A 17543-nucleotide genomic window follows, 5' to 3' on the forward strand; every position below is an offset into this window, starting at 1 on the left:
TTTTTCCTCCTGTATACAACATTAGTAAGGCCACTTTTGGAGTGCTGTGTACAGTTCTAGTTGTACTGCTATGGGATGGATATTATTAAATTGGAGAGGTTACAGAAAAGATTTGCCAGGACATTGCTAGGATTGGAGAGTTTGAGTTACAAGGATAGGCTTGATAGGCTGGGAATTCTTTCACTAGATCATAGGAGCTTGAGGGGTGACCTTACTGAAGTTTATAAAATCATGAAGGGCATAGATAATGTGAATAGCAAAGATCTTTTCCCTAGGGTGGGAGAGTTCAAAGCTAAGGGTTTAAGATGAGAGGAGAAAAATTTAAAAGAGATCTGACGGGCAATGTTTTCACACAGAGGGTGGTTCATACGTGGGATGAACTGCCAAAGGAAAGGGTAGATATAATTACAGTTACAACATTCAAAGATATTCGGATAGGTACATGAATAGGAAAATTTTGAGGGATATGGGTCAAATGCTGGCAAGTGGGACTAGTTTCATTTGGGAAACTTGGTCAGCATGAACTGGTTGGACTGAAGGGTCTGTTTCTGTGCTGAATGACTCTATAACTATAGTGGTATTTGCAATAATGTGTAATATATAATGCAATTTGTGCCTGGTTGCCTCCATGCAATAAACTATATCTTGTTTCTAGCAAGAGCCTCTTTTCATTAGACTACCTAGTGGTTTTATTCTGTTACAACACTAGACCAACCTGGAATTTTAGACCCTAATCTAAGAGGAGAATGGTGACAGCAATTTTCTACCTTATGGTTACCAAGACTCCAGGTTTTTCAAGCAACATAATGTCAGGGATAGTGATTTGAAGGTTTAGCCACACTTTGACAACATTGCTCAATGAGAGCTGTCAGTCAACTAGAGCTCAGTAGCATTTTTGAATGGCAATGCCACCAGGAAGGCAGAGGCCACAGCAAGAAAGGCACCGTTCTGAGGCCTGGACCCCAGGGCAAATCTGTGTGATGGCATAAGGGAACTTATGAAGAGGTCACAAGAAAGTGGTTGCAGCAAAGTGATTCTCAGTGGTCTCACCCACAACTTTCCAATGCCAGTTTCTTTGATCAGGTACTTAGTTCGTTGAAATGAGGCAAGTCTCTGCAAGTAAAAACATCAGGCCTTGTTAGTTATGTGCACTACATGGTGAGGCCCCCACTCACTGCTGGTTTAAGAATAGTAGCAGAGAAGTGCGGTCCTTATCTGGACATTTATTACACACTTTAAAAGCATCAATTTGTGACAAGGTGGGGATGTGTATGTGCTTCCTGGGATGGGCATAATCAGGGTAGTGAATGAATGATGGTAAGAGCCCTTCTAGCCATATTCCCTCCAGATTAAATGTCCTTCCCATTATCAATTTGCCACAGTATAGTACACATAAACTCCACACCAGGTCTCCAAATTAATTAATTCAATGCATTTTTAAATGTAATGTCAACACTATGGTTGGAAGTTCTGTCTATATTGTACAGTATATACATTTTAAAAACCTGTGCAACTCCTGATGTTTTGATCCAATGGCAGAAAAAGCAAACCACAGCCATACAGATTTCACTCCTCACTTACATAACAGTAGTGTGCCCAAACCACAGCTGCAGCATCAGTTGAAGCTAAATGCCTCTAAAAATAAAATCAAATAGGCAGCTTCAATTAATATGATAAAAATTACTGTGTTTGTTTGCCCAGTGACAAGTTTATTTATATGAGTAAACAGTTGTGACTCAAATTGCCAAAATTAAGTTCTATATTTGTCCACTTGTGTGGTCAATGATGATTTTGGCATAAAAATCGGTTAAATCTATATTCCATGTTTTCAGTTGCTAAGTCAGAATGACAGACATTTTAAAATAGGGTTAGGAAGTATAAGGTCATACATTACAAATACTTTCTACTTCCTGCTGCTTCCAGCACTGAGATTAACTGCAAAGTGTCGCAATTTATTCATTTTTACTAATTTAGAGGTAGTCAAGTTAATTTAGAAAATCATTTTAAAGCCATTAACATCTTAATAGTGGAGGCAGAGGAGAAAATACAGTTTGTTTTCACAGAGCCGGTGATCTATGCTATTGAAAATATTGAGTAATGCTAAATCACACAGCCAATACCCAGACAAAAAGAGCAAAGATTAATTGTGTCTATGCTTAAAGTACACATTTTTGTAATTGAGCTTCACTGCAGACAGTAGCATATCTTTCATATCGGATGGAGAAAAGAAGATCTGTTTTCAATAGTCAGTCTTTCTGAGCGGCTAACTGTGGTAAAACAGTGACACAGATTTTCCAGGTGGAGGTGGTAAGTGGAACTCTGAATTAATCTCAACATAATTATTCCACCTCCTTCCCAGTAGAGCAAGCAAGCAGAACCTTTATGTTTTTGCAGGTGAGACAAAGGTGGGAAGAGGCAGGCTGATGTTGAAATGGCCACGTTAAAAGTCCTGTCTCTATTCAGCAGTTTGACAACTCTTCAGATCTTGTTTTACTGTAGCCTTCTGGATTTCACCATTGGCAGTGGGCTGTGTGTCATCTGCAGGCATGTCATCACTCTGTTGATTGTTGTTCTGGTATTCCTTCACACTATCTGGCTTTGGTTTTTTAGTTTGCTGTTTTCATTGACATATTGTACACTACCCTTAACTGGGTTCTATTCATCCTCAAAGTTGCTCTGATTAGTGTCATGGTTTTATAGTGGACTCACTGCACACATTGGAAACTCTGTGGGTAGCCACGTTCCCGTGATGGGGTGTGTGACTCTGACCTTTGCCTGACGTGTAGCTGAGGTAGTTCTGTACCTGCATGCCAGTTATACACTATCTTCATTTCACCTTTTTTTTGAGAAGGCCATCCTGTATCAAGGAGAGTTTGGCTAGGTGATGGTTGGCAATGTCATTCTCACTTGCTTTCCAAACGTAATCTCTATTGGTGATGGTATACAATTCCAGAGATGTAACTCAAAGTTGTAACGTGACAACACAAAAATCATGTTTTGTTGTCCTACACTTCAGGAGGATTGATATAACCATTTCCTTAGTGAAGCTGTTTAAATTTGGATAATGTGGTGAGATGTCACATTTCACCTGTCTGCCTGTGTGCTGCAGCCCATTATCAGAAATGATTTTTACACTGGCACCAAGGAAACTGAATATCATGCTCAGTGCTCAGTTAGAAATTGGGAAACATAATTAGTGACTAAGATAAAGTCATTCCCATTCACAGGAAATAGATCAATGGTAATTGTGTACCAAGAGATTAACAGAGTCTTGTGTGGGCATAAAGATTCTCCGCGATGAGATGGCTGGTGGCTCTGAAATATCACATCCGTCCTTACTATTTGATATTATCATTTATCCACGACCAACAGACAATATCATGTGCCAATTGTCTCATCCACTCTGTGCAGATCCCTGAAAGTGGCAACACAGGTGGATAAAGTGGTCAAGAAGGCATACAGCATGCTTGCCTTCATTAGCTGGGGTGTTGAATATGAAAACTGGCAAGTAATTTTACAGCTGTATAAAACTATAGTTAGGCCACATTTGAAATATTGCATGCAGTTCTGATCACCACACTCCCAGAAGGATGTGGATGCTTTGAAGAGAGTACAATAAGTTCTACCAGGATGTTACTGGTCTGGAGGGTTTTAGGTATGAGGAGAGGTTGGATAAAGTTGGATTCTTTTCACTGGAAAGATGGAGGCTGAGGGGCAACCTGATAGTGATCTTCAAAATTACACGAGGCATAGATAGGGTGGATATTCAGAGGCTTTCTCCCAGGGTGGAAAGGTCAACTACAAGAGGGCACACATTCAAGGGGAGAGGGAGAAAGTTTAAAGGAGAAATGGCAAGAAAATTTTTCACACAGAGGGTGGTGGCTGTCTGAAATGCACTGCCAGTGGAGGTGATGGAAGCAGGCACATTAGCAACGTTTAAGGTGTGTCTTGATCGACACATGATCGGAAGGTGAACAGAGGGATAGAAACCATGCATGGCCAATAAGTAAGGGGTCTAAATAGGAATAAGGAATCGGCTCAAGCTTAGTGGGCTGAAGGGTCTGCTCCTGTGCCATGTTGTATCACTGTATTGTATCTTTATGGACAAGAAATGCAATGAATAAAAGTAATAAATAACATGGTATCTTTCTGCTCACATTTGCTATGTAGTACAGCCTAATTAAATCAAAGTGAAATATGGATGGAATCAGAAAATATAAAACAACTCAGAATTTGATTCAAACACAAGGAAATACCTCCCAACTCTGAATGTTTTATCTTATACCAGATTTCTACCTTTTTGCTGAAGTTGGTCAGGACGTGGACTAGGGGTGCAGAAAGTTGGTCAGGTGCTGGACTAGGGGTACAGGAAGTTGGTCAGGAACTGGACTATGGTGCAGGAAGTTGGTCAGGAACTGGACTAGGAGTGCAGGAAGTTGGTAAGGGACTGGGATAACTGATTTCACAATATATTATCACTATTACTTCACAGTTTCCCCAGTATGAATATTGGGGAGTTGGCGTGGAAGGTGGAAAGGCATGGTGTGGTGGCTGGGAGATACAGTTCTGTCCATTGACACTGAGGCCATGGGGAATAGGTGATGTACCATGGGTTGGCATGGATGGAGCATGGGGAATGTATGTACGGCAGAGAAATGGGTAAGAATATGTGAGGGCTGAGGTTGGGGGGCTTTTTATTTTGTTTTTATTGTGTTTTATTGCATTTTTAAACAGCTGCAACAAATTTTCACTACTATAGAGTGGACTTTTTAAGCAGCCTGACTGCACCCAGCAGCACTTGTGGCTGCCTCTTTCTTGAAGCAGTAAGTTTGGCTCAAATTTTCTCTTGCCACTCCTACATCCACCCCCTTTCTTCATGGAATGTGAACATTGCCCTGCAGAAGGTAGTAATGAGCTGCCTTCTTGAACTGCTCCTGTCAGTCTGGTGTGGGAATATACTTAACTCCACGTTCAGACCAGCTCCTAAAATTTGACTCCCCTTTTAATCAAGAATCTATCGAGCCCTGCCTTAAAAAATATTGATGGTAGCTATGATGTGGAGGAGCCAGTGTTGGACTGGAATGGACAAAGTTAAAAATCACACAACACCAGGTTATAGTCCAACAGGTATATTTGGAAGTACAAGCTTTCCGAGCACTGCTCCTTCATTAGCAAGCTACCTGATGAAGGAGCAGCTCTCTGAAAGTTTGCACTTCCAAATAAACCTTTTCGACTATAACTTGGTGCCATGTCATTTTTAATTTTTAAGAAAATTAAGTAACTCTGTCTCTTTTGCTAGAAGTATTTCCCTTTATTTCCTCCTCAAATGGCCAACCCTTTATTATTAATCTTTGTCTCCTAGTTCTAGTCCCTCCCACGAGTGATAACATCCTTTCAGTGTCCATCCTGTCAAGTCCCATTATAACGAGATCAGGTTAGAAATAGAGGATGGAATCCTTTTGAGACCTGGTGACATGGGTTATGTTGAGGTTTATGGCAGAATTACACAAGAGATCCAATAGGCCTATCTTGACATCAGGAGCACTTCACTGCATCATTTATGCACTGGCTGAGCAGTGCAGTGAATTTTTTGTAGACAGTGGTGAGTTGCCAATAAAGGAGGATTATTGATTGTTCAACCCCTTATTAATGCCACAGTTCATCTCATTAATCTGCAACTGCTTACATTACCAAACACATCAAACAAGCTAGGTCAACATCAAGAACTCTTAACATGGAAGTCAGATACATAGCAACTTCAGCTCACTGCTTGCCTAAAGAATCTCCATTGGGCACCAATGTCTCAGGGAATATTTTATGGGTACCTGTCACATGATCTCCACATCCATGGACATTGGCATCTGACATGTGCCAGCCTCTAAGAAGTTTCATGGCATATCTCCAATCCATTTAAAGGAAACCTCTCCACTTCAATGCTGACCCTTTGGCTGCAACTATTACTGTCATGCTGCAGCAAGGACACTACTAATGTAATCAACCAGACTGCATCTCCAGGCTGTTTCCTTCTTTCATAGTGCCCATTCATGCTGAGCTTACCTGGATGTTCACAGCATCCCTGTTGTGTTGCCTTGCCTTGTCTTTCTTTGTTTTGGCTCCTCAAGGACACCAGATTCACTGTGTGCTGTACTGCTGTGCCATTTTCACAGAATCACAGAAGTGTTACAGCGCAGAGGAGGCCATTTGGCCCATCATGCTTGCAGTAATGCTGTTCAAATGAGCATCATTATCCAGAGCCAATTTTCTGCTTTCCTCCTGCACATTATTTCTATCCAAATAATCATCCAGTTCCCATTGTGTTCTAATCCTCTAAACTAATGTTTCTTATTCCTGGCATAATTTCAATAAATCACCCCTGCACACTTTCTGGTGTGACCGCATCTTTCCCATAATGTGACACCCAGAACTGTACTCAATACTCCAGCTGAGATCAAAAAAGTGTTTTGCACAAGTTCAATGTCACATTCCTGCCCTTGTACTCAATGCCTCTATTAATAAAGTTGAGGATACTGTTTGCTTTACTTACTGCTCTGTCTATCTGTTCTGCCACATTCAATGATCCATGCACATGAACACTTAGCTCCCTCTGCTCCTGCACTCTCTATAGATTTCTCCCTTTTATTTTATATTGTCTTCCAACATGCATCTTACCAAAATGCATCACCTCAAACTTCTCTGTACTTAACCTCATCTGGACCTATTCACCCACACCACCAACTTGTCTATGTCCTTTTGCACAGTCCTCCTCACATTTTACAATTCTTCCAAATTTGGGGTCATCTGCAAAGTTTGAATTTGTCCCCAACAGATCATTATTATATAACAGGAAAAGCAACGGTCCCGATACTGACCTCTGGAGAACTCTGATACAAACCTTCCTCCAGCCAGAAAAATATCCACTGACCATTACTGCCTGTCACTCGTTAAGGAGTCTCCATGACACTGGACTCGTTTGGCTATAAATTCCGTGAGCATGATCTTAACCTCCACAACCACCTGATGAAGGAGCAGCACTCCAAAAGCTAGTGCTTCCAAATGGACTATAACCTAGTGGTGTGATTTTTAACTTTGTCTACCCCAGTCCAACACTGGCACCTCAAACTCTCTATCACTTAGTAATTTTATAATCAATGTTGCTACAATCCTTTTAATTCCAGGAGCTATAACCTTCCTTACAAGTCTGGTGTGTGTACAATTTCAAATATCTTCTAGAAACCCATTTACACTACGTCATCAGCATTGCTTTCATTGAGCCTTTCTGTTACTTCCTCAAAAAACTCAAGCAAGTTCTTTCAGTCAACTGCTGGTACTGGGGGATGAGGACATCCTGTCTATGCACCAGCCCAGTCAGCTGGACCTCTAGGTCCTTGCCTATAAAGAAGGGAATCAAATGTTCCTTGCCTCCCATGTTCTGAACAAAGGTCAGGGACTGCTCAGGCCAGGTCCAAACTGACAGTGCTTATCTGCGTGCGTGATGGCCTTTTAAAGATGATCCTGGTGCCAGGGATGTTGGCTAATTCTGGCGTATCTCAGCAGGAACACATTGTTCCATGAGTGCCACGTGGTAATGTGAAGCTAGATTTGGTTGAGGGAGATGTAATCGGGGTAGGGTAAATAGTTAATGAGGTGAGTTTCTTTTAAAAAAATGCATGAGGCCTCATGTGAAAAGCTCTCCAAAAATTCACGCAACTAGCACTTAACCAAGATTCAGCCCAAATGTTTAAGAAACAATATAACTAATTAGGAAGAACAGACATAGATACCAACAACATAAAAGATAAAGACTCATGAAGAACATAGAGTTAATTATTAAATACCCCATCTCAACTAGCAGTAGAAACCGAAAAGCTTCAATTTGAAATTAAAATAAACCTGAAAGGGAACATGGAGATGTCACATTTATGCCTGAATCAAGTTAATAGACTAACATACAATAGACAATGTGAACAATAGATTAATTACACAACAGAAGGCCTGGAAAGAAATATAAAATCATCACATCAGGTGTGAAAATAAGATTTTAACTACAATGAGATGTTGGAACCATAAAACCTGATATATGTTAATTGTTAAAAATCACACAACACTAGGTTATGGTCCAACAGATTTATTTAGAAGCATTAGCTTTCCAAACTGACAAATGATCAGTGCTCCAAAAGCTAGTGCTTCCAAATAAACCTGTTGGATTACAAACTGGTGTTGTATGATTTTTAACTTTGTCCACCCCAGTCCAACATCGGCATCTCTACATAATGGTATTTTAATTGAAAAGACAAGGAAAAGATTCTTGTTATATCAATAACATTAGACACCAGGATCAAACAACCCTATGAAATATGATTTGAACTAAATGAAACATCTTTTTCCTAACAAAATCTTTAATGGAGGATTATTTTAAGATTTAACGATTAAGGGAGCAATGGCAGAAATCTCTATATAAGAATTATATAAACTTCACAAATAAATTGACAGGATAAAAGCTCACAACTTCATAAAGGCTTATCCACTATATAATTAAGGAAAAGTGTTCAATGATGCAGGATCTAATGACAGTGGGGGGAATCTATATTCGATGTGTGGCTTACCCACACATTTGTGTAGCAGATGGAATCTGAACAATGTAAAAAGCAAGACGCTTTCACTAAAATTTTAGAACAATGAGGAACCCCAGATAATACTTCTTAAAGTGGAATTCAAGATTACTAGATTAGCCATGATCTTGTTGAATGGTGAAGCAGACTTGATGGACCAGATGTCTTTGATATTCTAACTGATCTAACCTTACTCTAATGTACTCCTTAAGTGAGGAAGTACATTCTGAAGAAAAAAAATCCAGAACCTTAAAATATCTTGGACAATTATACCCTTACAACAGCTTGTTAAAATTAAGCAGGCTGCTTAGAGCAAGATAAGATTTCTGGGCAATTTCTTTCTCTGTGAGGTGGCTACGGTAATCCTACAAACCTGAGTGGTTGTGAGATTGACAAATTTGAAGTCAGTAGACAGAAGGTATCAGGAAAATACTCTTGTTCTGAATTAACTATAAGTAAGAGTTAAATGCTGTAAATCATCTTACAATCAGGATCGTATATGTTTCAATGAGATCACCTGTCATTTTTCTAAATACCAACAGATGCAGGTTCAAACTGTTGGTTCTTTCTTCAGAAGGTATCTCTCCCCATCCCAGGAATCAGTTGAGTCAAATTTCTCTGAACTGCTTCTAATACATTTATATCCTGTCATGTGGTTAAGAAACAGAAGGAAGCGTAGATCAGATATGGGCATGATAGATCGATGAATCCTTAGAAGATTATAAAGGCAGTAGGAGTATACTTAAGAGAGAAATCGGGGGGCAAAAAGGGGACATGAGATAGCTTTGACAAAGTTAAGGAGAATCCAAAGGGTTTTTACAAATACATTAAGGATAAAAGGGTAACGAGGGAGAGAATAGGGCCCCTCAAAGATCAGCAAGGTGGCCTTTGTGTAGAGCCACAGGAAATGGGGCAGATAATAAATGAATATTTTGCATGAGTATTTACTGTGGAAAAGGACATGGGAGGTACAGAATGTAGAGAAATAAATGGTGACATCTTGAAATATGTATATTTTACAGAGGAGAAAGTGCTGGATGTCTTGAAATGTGTAAAAGAAGATAAATCCCCAAGATCTGATCAGGTGTACCCTAGAACTTTGTGGGAAGCTAGGGAAGTGATTGCTGGACTCCTTGTTGAGATACTTGTATCATCTATATTCACAGGTGAGGTTTCAGAAGACTGGAGGTTGACTAACATGGTGCCACTGTTTCAGAAATGGGTAAGGAAAAGCCAGGGAACTATAGACCGGTGAACTTGACATCGGTGGTGAGCATGTTGTTGGAGGCAATCCTGAGGGACAGGATGTACATGCATTTGGAAAGGCAAGGACTGAATAGGGATAATTAACATGGCTTTATGCGTGGGAAATCATGTCTCAGAAACTTGATTGAGTTTTTTGAAGAAGTAACAAAGAGGATTGATGAGGGCAGAGTGGTAGATGTGATCTACATGGACTTCAGTAAGGCGTTCGACAAGGTTCCACATGGGAGACTGGTGAGCAAGGTGAGATCTCATGGAATACAGGGAGAATTCACCATTTGGATACAGAACTGGCTCAAAGGTAGAAGACAGAGGGTGGTGGTGGAGGGTTGTTTTTCAGACTGGAAGCCTGTGAACAGTGGAGTACTACAAGGATTGGTGCTGGGTCCACTAATTTTCATTATTTATATAAATTATTTGAATGTGAGCATAAGAGGTACAGTTAGTAAGTTTGTTGATGACACCAAAATTGGAGGTGTAGTGGATAGCTAGGAAGGTTACCTCAGATTACAATATGATCTTGATCAGATGGGCCAATGGGCTGAGAAGTGGCAGATGGAGTTTAATTTAGATAAATGTGAGGTGCTGCATTTTGGGAAAGCAAATCTTAGCAGGACTTATACACTTAATGGTAAGGTCCTAGGGAGTGTTGCTGAACAAAGAGACCTTGGAGTGCAGGTTCATAGCTCCTTGAATGTGGAGTCGCAGGTAGATAGGATAGTGAAGAAAGCGTTTGGTGTGCTTTCCTTTATTGGTCAGAGTATTGAGTACAGGAGTTGGGAGATCATGTTGTGGCTGTACAGGACATTGGTTAGGCCCCTGTTGGAATATTGCGTGCAATTTTGGTCTCCCTCCTATCGGAAAGATGTTGTAAAACTTGAAAGGGTTCAGATGATTTACAAGGGTTGGAGGATTTGAGCTATAGGGAGAGGTTGATTAGGCTAGGGTTGTTTTCCCTGGAGTGTCGGAGGCTAAGGGGTGACCTTATAGAGGTTTATAAAATCATGAGAGGCTGGATTGGATAAATAGACAAGTCTTTTCCCTGGGGTGGGGGAGTCCAGAACTATAAGGCATAGGTTTAGAATGAGAGGGTGAAGATATAAAAGAGACTAAGAGGCAACTTTTTCACTCAGATAGTGGTACGTGTATGGAATGACCTGCCATAGGAAGTGGTGGAGGCTAGTACAATTGCAACATTTACAAGGCATCTGGATGGATATATGAATAGGAAGGTTTGGAGGGATATGGACCGGGTGCTGGCAGGTAGGACTAGGTTGGGTTGGGATATCTGGTCAGCATGGATGAGTTGGACCGAAGGGTCTGCTTTCGTGCTGTACATCTCTATGACTCTATGACTCTATAAATAAGGAAACCAAAAGCTGTACACAGTATTCCAGATGTGGTCTCACCATAGCCTGCAAAACTGCAACAAAGCATCCCTACAATAATATCCAATTTCCCTTGCAATAAACAGCAGCATTCCATTTCCTTTCCTGATCATTTGTTGTACCTCTATATTAATGTTTTATGATGCTTGTATCATGACACCCAGATGCCTCTATATTTTATAGTTCTGCAATTTCTCTCCATTTATATAATAAACAACGTTTCAAATTCTTTATAATAAACTCTAACATTTTCACTACAACTGATGTAATGCCAACACGTCTGTACCTCCCTATTTTCTCTCTCGCATCCTTGTTAAATAGTGGAGCGGCATTTGCTACCTTCCAATCCACAGGAGTAATTCTGGAATCTATAGAATTTTGGAAAATAATCACTAATGTATCTATTATCTCAATGGTCACCTTCTTCAACACTCTGTATGTAGATCATCAGGTCCTGGGGATTTATCAGCTTTCACCTTTGTTAATTTCTCCAGTATAATCTTCTCACTAAGGTTAATTTACTTCAACTCCTCATTCTACATAGCCACTTGTATGTCTAATTTTCAGAAATCTTTAGTATCTTCCTCAATCAAAACAGATACAAAGTAATCATTTAATTTCTCTGCTATTTCTCTATTTCCCATTATATGGCATCCTGACACTGCATGCATTGGACCCACATTTGGTTTAACCGAATAATTCCTTTATATATATGTATAGAAGTCGTATAGTCTATTTGTATGATTTTTGGCAGATTACATTCATTTTTTATCTATCCCTTCCTTACTGGTTTCTTGGTCCTTCTTTATTGCATTCTATATAGTTCCCAATTCTTACTATTCCTGAATTACTAGTATTTTAGCAACTTTATACACCTTTTCTTTTAATCATAAACAATTCTGAGCTTCCTTTTATTAGCCACAGTTGACTGTTTTTGAGTTTTTGCACTTTTGAAGGAATGTATATTTGCTTAAGTCAAGCAATGGTTCTTTCAAAATTACCCATTGCCTGTGTTCAGTCATGCTTTTTAATTTACTCAGTCAAACTCACGAATCCATGCCTTCATAATTTCTTTCATTAAAATGTATCTCCCTTGCATCAGAATGAACTACCTCATTTTAAACATAATGCAAAGCTCTACCATAATGTGGTCACTCATCCCAAAAGATTTTTGTACAACAAGGTTGTTAATTAGCCCTTTCTCATTACATAATACTAGATCTAAAACACCAATTCGTCTAGTATGATCCTTCATATACTGCCCCAGAAAAGCATTCATAAGACACACCAGAAACTCATCCTTCATATCTTTAGTGTTCAATGGTTTACCCTTTCTATACACAGTTTGAAATCATTTTAATCTCTGTTGTCCATGCTACATGCTCTTCTCATCTTGTATAATACACGTATTATGTAGCTGGTCAACATGAATTTAAGTCTCGTGTGTATTCTCCAGAGCTAAATACCAATGGACTTCTTCCTGGCTGTACATGAGGAACCAAGATTAATTATAAGATTGTCATTCTTATTTTGACTATGATCAATCCAGATATCAGTCAGATCTTTCCCACTCAATATGGCTCAATGCCACACCTACCACCAGGAAGATTGTCTTTAATGTTGTACAAATAATTTATATTTTCAATTGCTCATGTTGCCTGGCTCTATACTTGATTAACTCCATGTTTTAAAGATCTTACTTAACACAAGAATTATTGTTTACAATTAGAAATTAATGATGGCAATTTCAAGAATTTCTAATCAGTATATAATGGAATTTTCAACAATAATTTACTTTATATGGCTCATTTAGTATTTAAAAGCTTCCCAAGATTCTTTGCAGGAATGCAATCAGACAAAAAGTTGATAACAAGCCAAAGAAGGAATTTTTAGAAGGACGACCAAACACTTAGTCAAAGTGATTGGCATAAAAATATTGAGGGAGAGGGATAGAGGGATTTGGAAAGGATTATTACAATTCCTTGTTAGCCATGTTTCCATACTGTATGGCTGTATGACCCTGTGACTCAAAGTGCAAAGTGACAACTGCCTTCTTGCTAACATTGGGCTGGGCCATGGTTCAGGGTAATAAGGTATTGAGTGCTGACTGATGATGTGAAGATATATAAGTGGTCCCAAGCTAGTGCACTGGAGAATTCAGAGGGGTGAAGTCAGCTGGAAGTCTTTCTGGAGGAGCAAGGATAGGGAAGGATCAAATTACAAAGAAGCTAAAATAGAAAACGGAGCATATTAAATATGTAGCATTGGAGGACTCTAAATAAATGAAGGTCAATAAGAGAAGGAATCATGGCTTAATGAATTTGTTACAAAATAGGAACTTTTTTTTGTTTTTGAATTAAAGCAATCATCTGCTTTCCACATCACCTGGCTCTCGCACTTCTTCATTCATTCTAAAATTTTGCAAATGCTGAGCTTTGCAAATCAATATCATATATGACCATTGAAGTTCTTCTGAAGCAATTTGCTCCCTTTACTTTCTCCTTTCTGCCCAGGATCTAATTTTGCATGGATTGTGGAAACTACCATTTCTGCAAAAATTAACAGTTATGTTATAATGGACAAGTGCATATTGGAAACCGCTCAGTGCTATTAATGCAATGATGCTGTTATATTTTTCATTACAAAATTCAAATAAAGTACATCAGCACTATGTAAGTCATTTTGTACATTAATGAGCATCCTTAAAAAGGGGACTTTATTTCATAATGATTGTGGAATTCATATGAAAATAAAGATTAACTGTGTCACAGATAGTCTTCAGGATGGCATCATATGCTCCAAATGTCACATTGATAGAAATGTGATGTTTGTTGAGAGCATTATGTTACATCTGAATCATGTAGGATTGACTTCCCCAATAATTTAATTGATTTGGAGGTTTTCTGAATGAGTTGAATCACCCAGTTTCACATAATGCAAAATAAAGGGGGCAGCATGGTGGCTCATTGGTCAGCACTGCTGCCTCACAGTGCCAGGGACCCAGGTTCAATTCCAGCCTTGGGTGACTGGCTGTGTGGAGTTTGCGCATTCTCCCTGTGTCTGAGTGGGTTTCCTCCCACAATCCAAAGATATATAGTTTGGGTGGATTGGCCATGCTAAATTGCCCATAATATTCAGAAATGTGTAGGTTAGGTGCATTAGTCAGGGGTAAATGTAGAGTAATAGGATAGGGGAATGGGTCTGAGTGGGTTACTCTTCAGGGGGCTGTGTGAACTTGTTGGGCCAAATGACCTGTGTCCATGCTGTAGGGGGGTTCTATTATTCTATAATGGGTGATGCTGAACTGCAGAAGTTCTGATCAAGACTTTTCCATGGAAGAACTGTAAGTCATTTGTAAAATTTCCTCCAGAGACTGCTGTAGTTTGAATTATGGCTTGAAGCATACTTGAATCCCAGGAATCAATTTTAATGCCTAGAAATCATACGTGTACACTATCATTATTTTTAATACATGCTGTGGAGATAATAGTTTAACTTTGTGCACTTTTTTTCCAGTACTTTCTGTCTCGGTGAACATTATGTGGTGTTGAGTATTCTCCACCATGGAATGGTAATTGCATCAGAATCATTAAGCTTAGGAAATTTAAATTAATCTGATGCAAGTAAGTTTATCTGTAATGATTGCTGTTGGTTACAAGGAAATAGCACAGTTATTATATATGTTTTCACAACGGAAAATACTTGTCTCTCACTATTTTCTAAAATCCTTCCCGACAGTACAAAACATTTGCTTAGGATAATTTGATGCTGGTTTTTATTTCATTAAAAAGTGACAAGTAATTATATCATAAGGTGTAATATAAAAGCAGATGCTAATGATTAGTATAGGTGTGGGTAAGGGTCTCCATACATAAACTAGGCAAAAGGATGTGTCATCCTCATTCATGACACACGAGAAATATATTTTGGATGAGGACAGGATAGTGGCATTCAGCCAGCAGAGCATGGGCAAACTTCCGCAGCAGCAGGTTCAGATTTACTTAGAGTCCTGGACAGCTTGGAGCATCACAACTACTAATGGTTTAATTTTTGTTGTTCAGTTTTCTCATGTAATAAGTTTAAAATTACTTACTTTCCAATGCACAATTTTGGGGAAGTGGTGGCTTAGTGATAATGTCAATAGTAAACCAGAGGTCCAGGCAAAGGTGCTGAGGGCATGGATACAAATCTTTTCAACCTTACTGCGAATCCTCTTGCAAGGATGCTTACCTTGAAGAAGTTCTCTTCTCCCTACAAGAAACTCAGGGAGTCTCTCTCTCTCTCACACTGCAACCCCCAGGTCATCTCCTCTGCCCTGAAGCTGTTCAATCGTGTCCTGAAACAGACTCGCTCAGCACCATCCTCATGACCTGCCCTACCTGCCAATCTCCCTTCCCACCTATCAGCTCCACCCTCCACTCAAACCTATCACCTTCATCCCCACCCCCATCCACTCATTGTACTCTTTGCTACCTTCCCCCACCCTCCTCTCCGACCTATCACCTCCATCCCCATATAATTCACCTATTGTACTCTTTGCTATCTTCTCCCTAGCCCCACCCCCCCACCCCCATTTATCTCTCCCCCCGGAGGCTCCCTGCCTCCATTCCTGATGAAAGGCTTTTGCCCGAAACGTCAATTTTCCTGCTCCTCGGATGCTGCCTGACCTGCTGTGCTTTTCCAGCACCACTCTAATCTAGACAAATCCCACCACAGTAACTGATGGAATTCAAATTCAAATGATGTAATGGAAGAAGAAACTGGTCTCAGTCATGGTAATCATGAAAGCTTTGATCAATCGTAAAAACCTATCTTACTTCCTTTAGGGAAGGAAATCTGCCATCTCTTACATGATCTGGCCTAGTTTTGACTGCATAATAAAGTAGTCACTCCTCCATTGTCTAAAATAGCCTGGGAAGCTGCTCAATTCAACGCAATTATGGAATGGCAATAAATATCACTTTCAGCGATGCCCTCATCCTGTGAAAGACTTAACAAATGCCACACAAGAACTGCCAGTAGAGGGAGATGTTTAATTGCATGAATGAGTTAGCGTAGTCCCGAGAAATTATAATTCAGAAGCATTTAACAGCATTTGTCACTGCTGTTCATTTATCAAATGGTATTTTCAATGATCAATCAGAGAATTCATTCATTTCTGTTAGAGGACTTGGCATGCCTTACGCCTAACCGGAAGTGCTGATGTGGGACAGCTGAGTGCTACCCTGGCATTGAATTGGAAGAAAAGGAACAGTTGTTGGATTTGTTTACCTTCACATCATGAACTCATGTGCTTGCTATTTTTTGCTCCGCTTGACTGTTGTGCCACAGCTTTCTCAACACCAGAGAGAACAAACACTCTCAAAAAGATAGAACTATAACTGATCCTTAGTTTTAATGCAAATGACATTTTGCATAAGATTCAGCTTAATTTGCTAAGTGATACACCCAAGCAGACACCATAACATTAATTATCTATAGCAAGCTCTGTAATTCCCTATCAACTTCCTCCTCCTACTCATTCAATTAACTCCAAAGAAACTTGGTTGTGCTCTTTCGTTTTAGAATGTTTTTGAATGCCTTACATTAAGCTGATAACTTCCTTATTTATTGTTCATGTTTTTATATTGTTGAGAACAATATAGTATTTTAGTGACACAAATGAACCTACATAATAAAGAATATATACATATTCAGGCTAACAATATTTTTGATCTGCATGTTTTTTTCAACCCCAACTCATTTTTACCTAAGCAACAAGTGACTTTGAATTGCCTTTAAACTTTAGCTTGACAAAGTTTTAATTTGTTAACATAATTTTTTATGATATATTATGGGTTTTTTTGAAAGATAGGAATAAAACATGCAATGAGGAACAAAGAGTGTATCAGATTTGATGGAAATATTTAAACCATGCTGCAATATTCACAGCACTTGAGTTAGGTGATAGGACTTAATCCTCAAAACAATATCAGTGCTTTGAAATAAAATAAAAATACAGATAACACTCAACTAGACTCAGAACATCTGTGGAGAAACAAAGTTTATGAATCATTGGATCTGGGATTAAGTTAGAAATGAAATACAACAATTGGTCAAATGGGAGAACATAGAAAAATAATGAAAAGAAATATCTGTGACAAGATAATGGACAAGCAATGATTATAGGGCAAGCAAAGAAACAGAAGATATTCCCAGGAGTAGTCTGATTGATAAAATACCCAGCCAATTCCTGATTTTGAAATCATCATCAGTAGTCCTCTTAGCCTTCTCTTCAAAATAG

The 17543-nt window shown here is 39.2% G+C and overlaps 1 long non-coding RNA gene across 1 annotated transcript in view; it reads right to left on the reverse strand.

Moving 5' to 3' along the window:
• Window positions 1–982: 982 nt before the first annotated feature.
• Window positions 983–17543, reverse strand: part of LOC132833305 (uncharacterized) — a 28111-nt gene continuing 11550 nt past the window's right edge. Inside the window, exon 3 of the long non-coding RNA XR_009647071.1 lies at window positions 983–1113. This is a non-coding gene — a long non-coding RNA (uncharacterized LOC132833305). The remainder of the gene's footprint in view (window positions 1114–17543) is intronic.

Source organism: Hemiscyllium ocellatum, chromosome 3 (assembly GCF_020745735.1).
Source record: "Hemiscyllium ocellatum isolate sHemOce1 chromosome 3, sHemOce1.pat.X.cur, whole genome shotgun sequence".
In the NCBI taxonomy this organism is placed as follows: Eukaryota; Metazoa; Chordata; class Chondrichthyes; order Orectolobiformes; family Hemiscylliidae; genus Hemiscyllium; species Hemiscyllium ocellatum.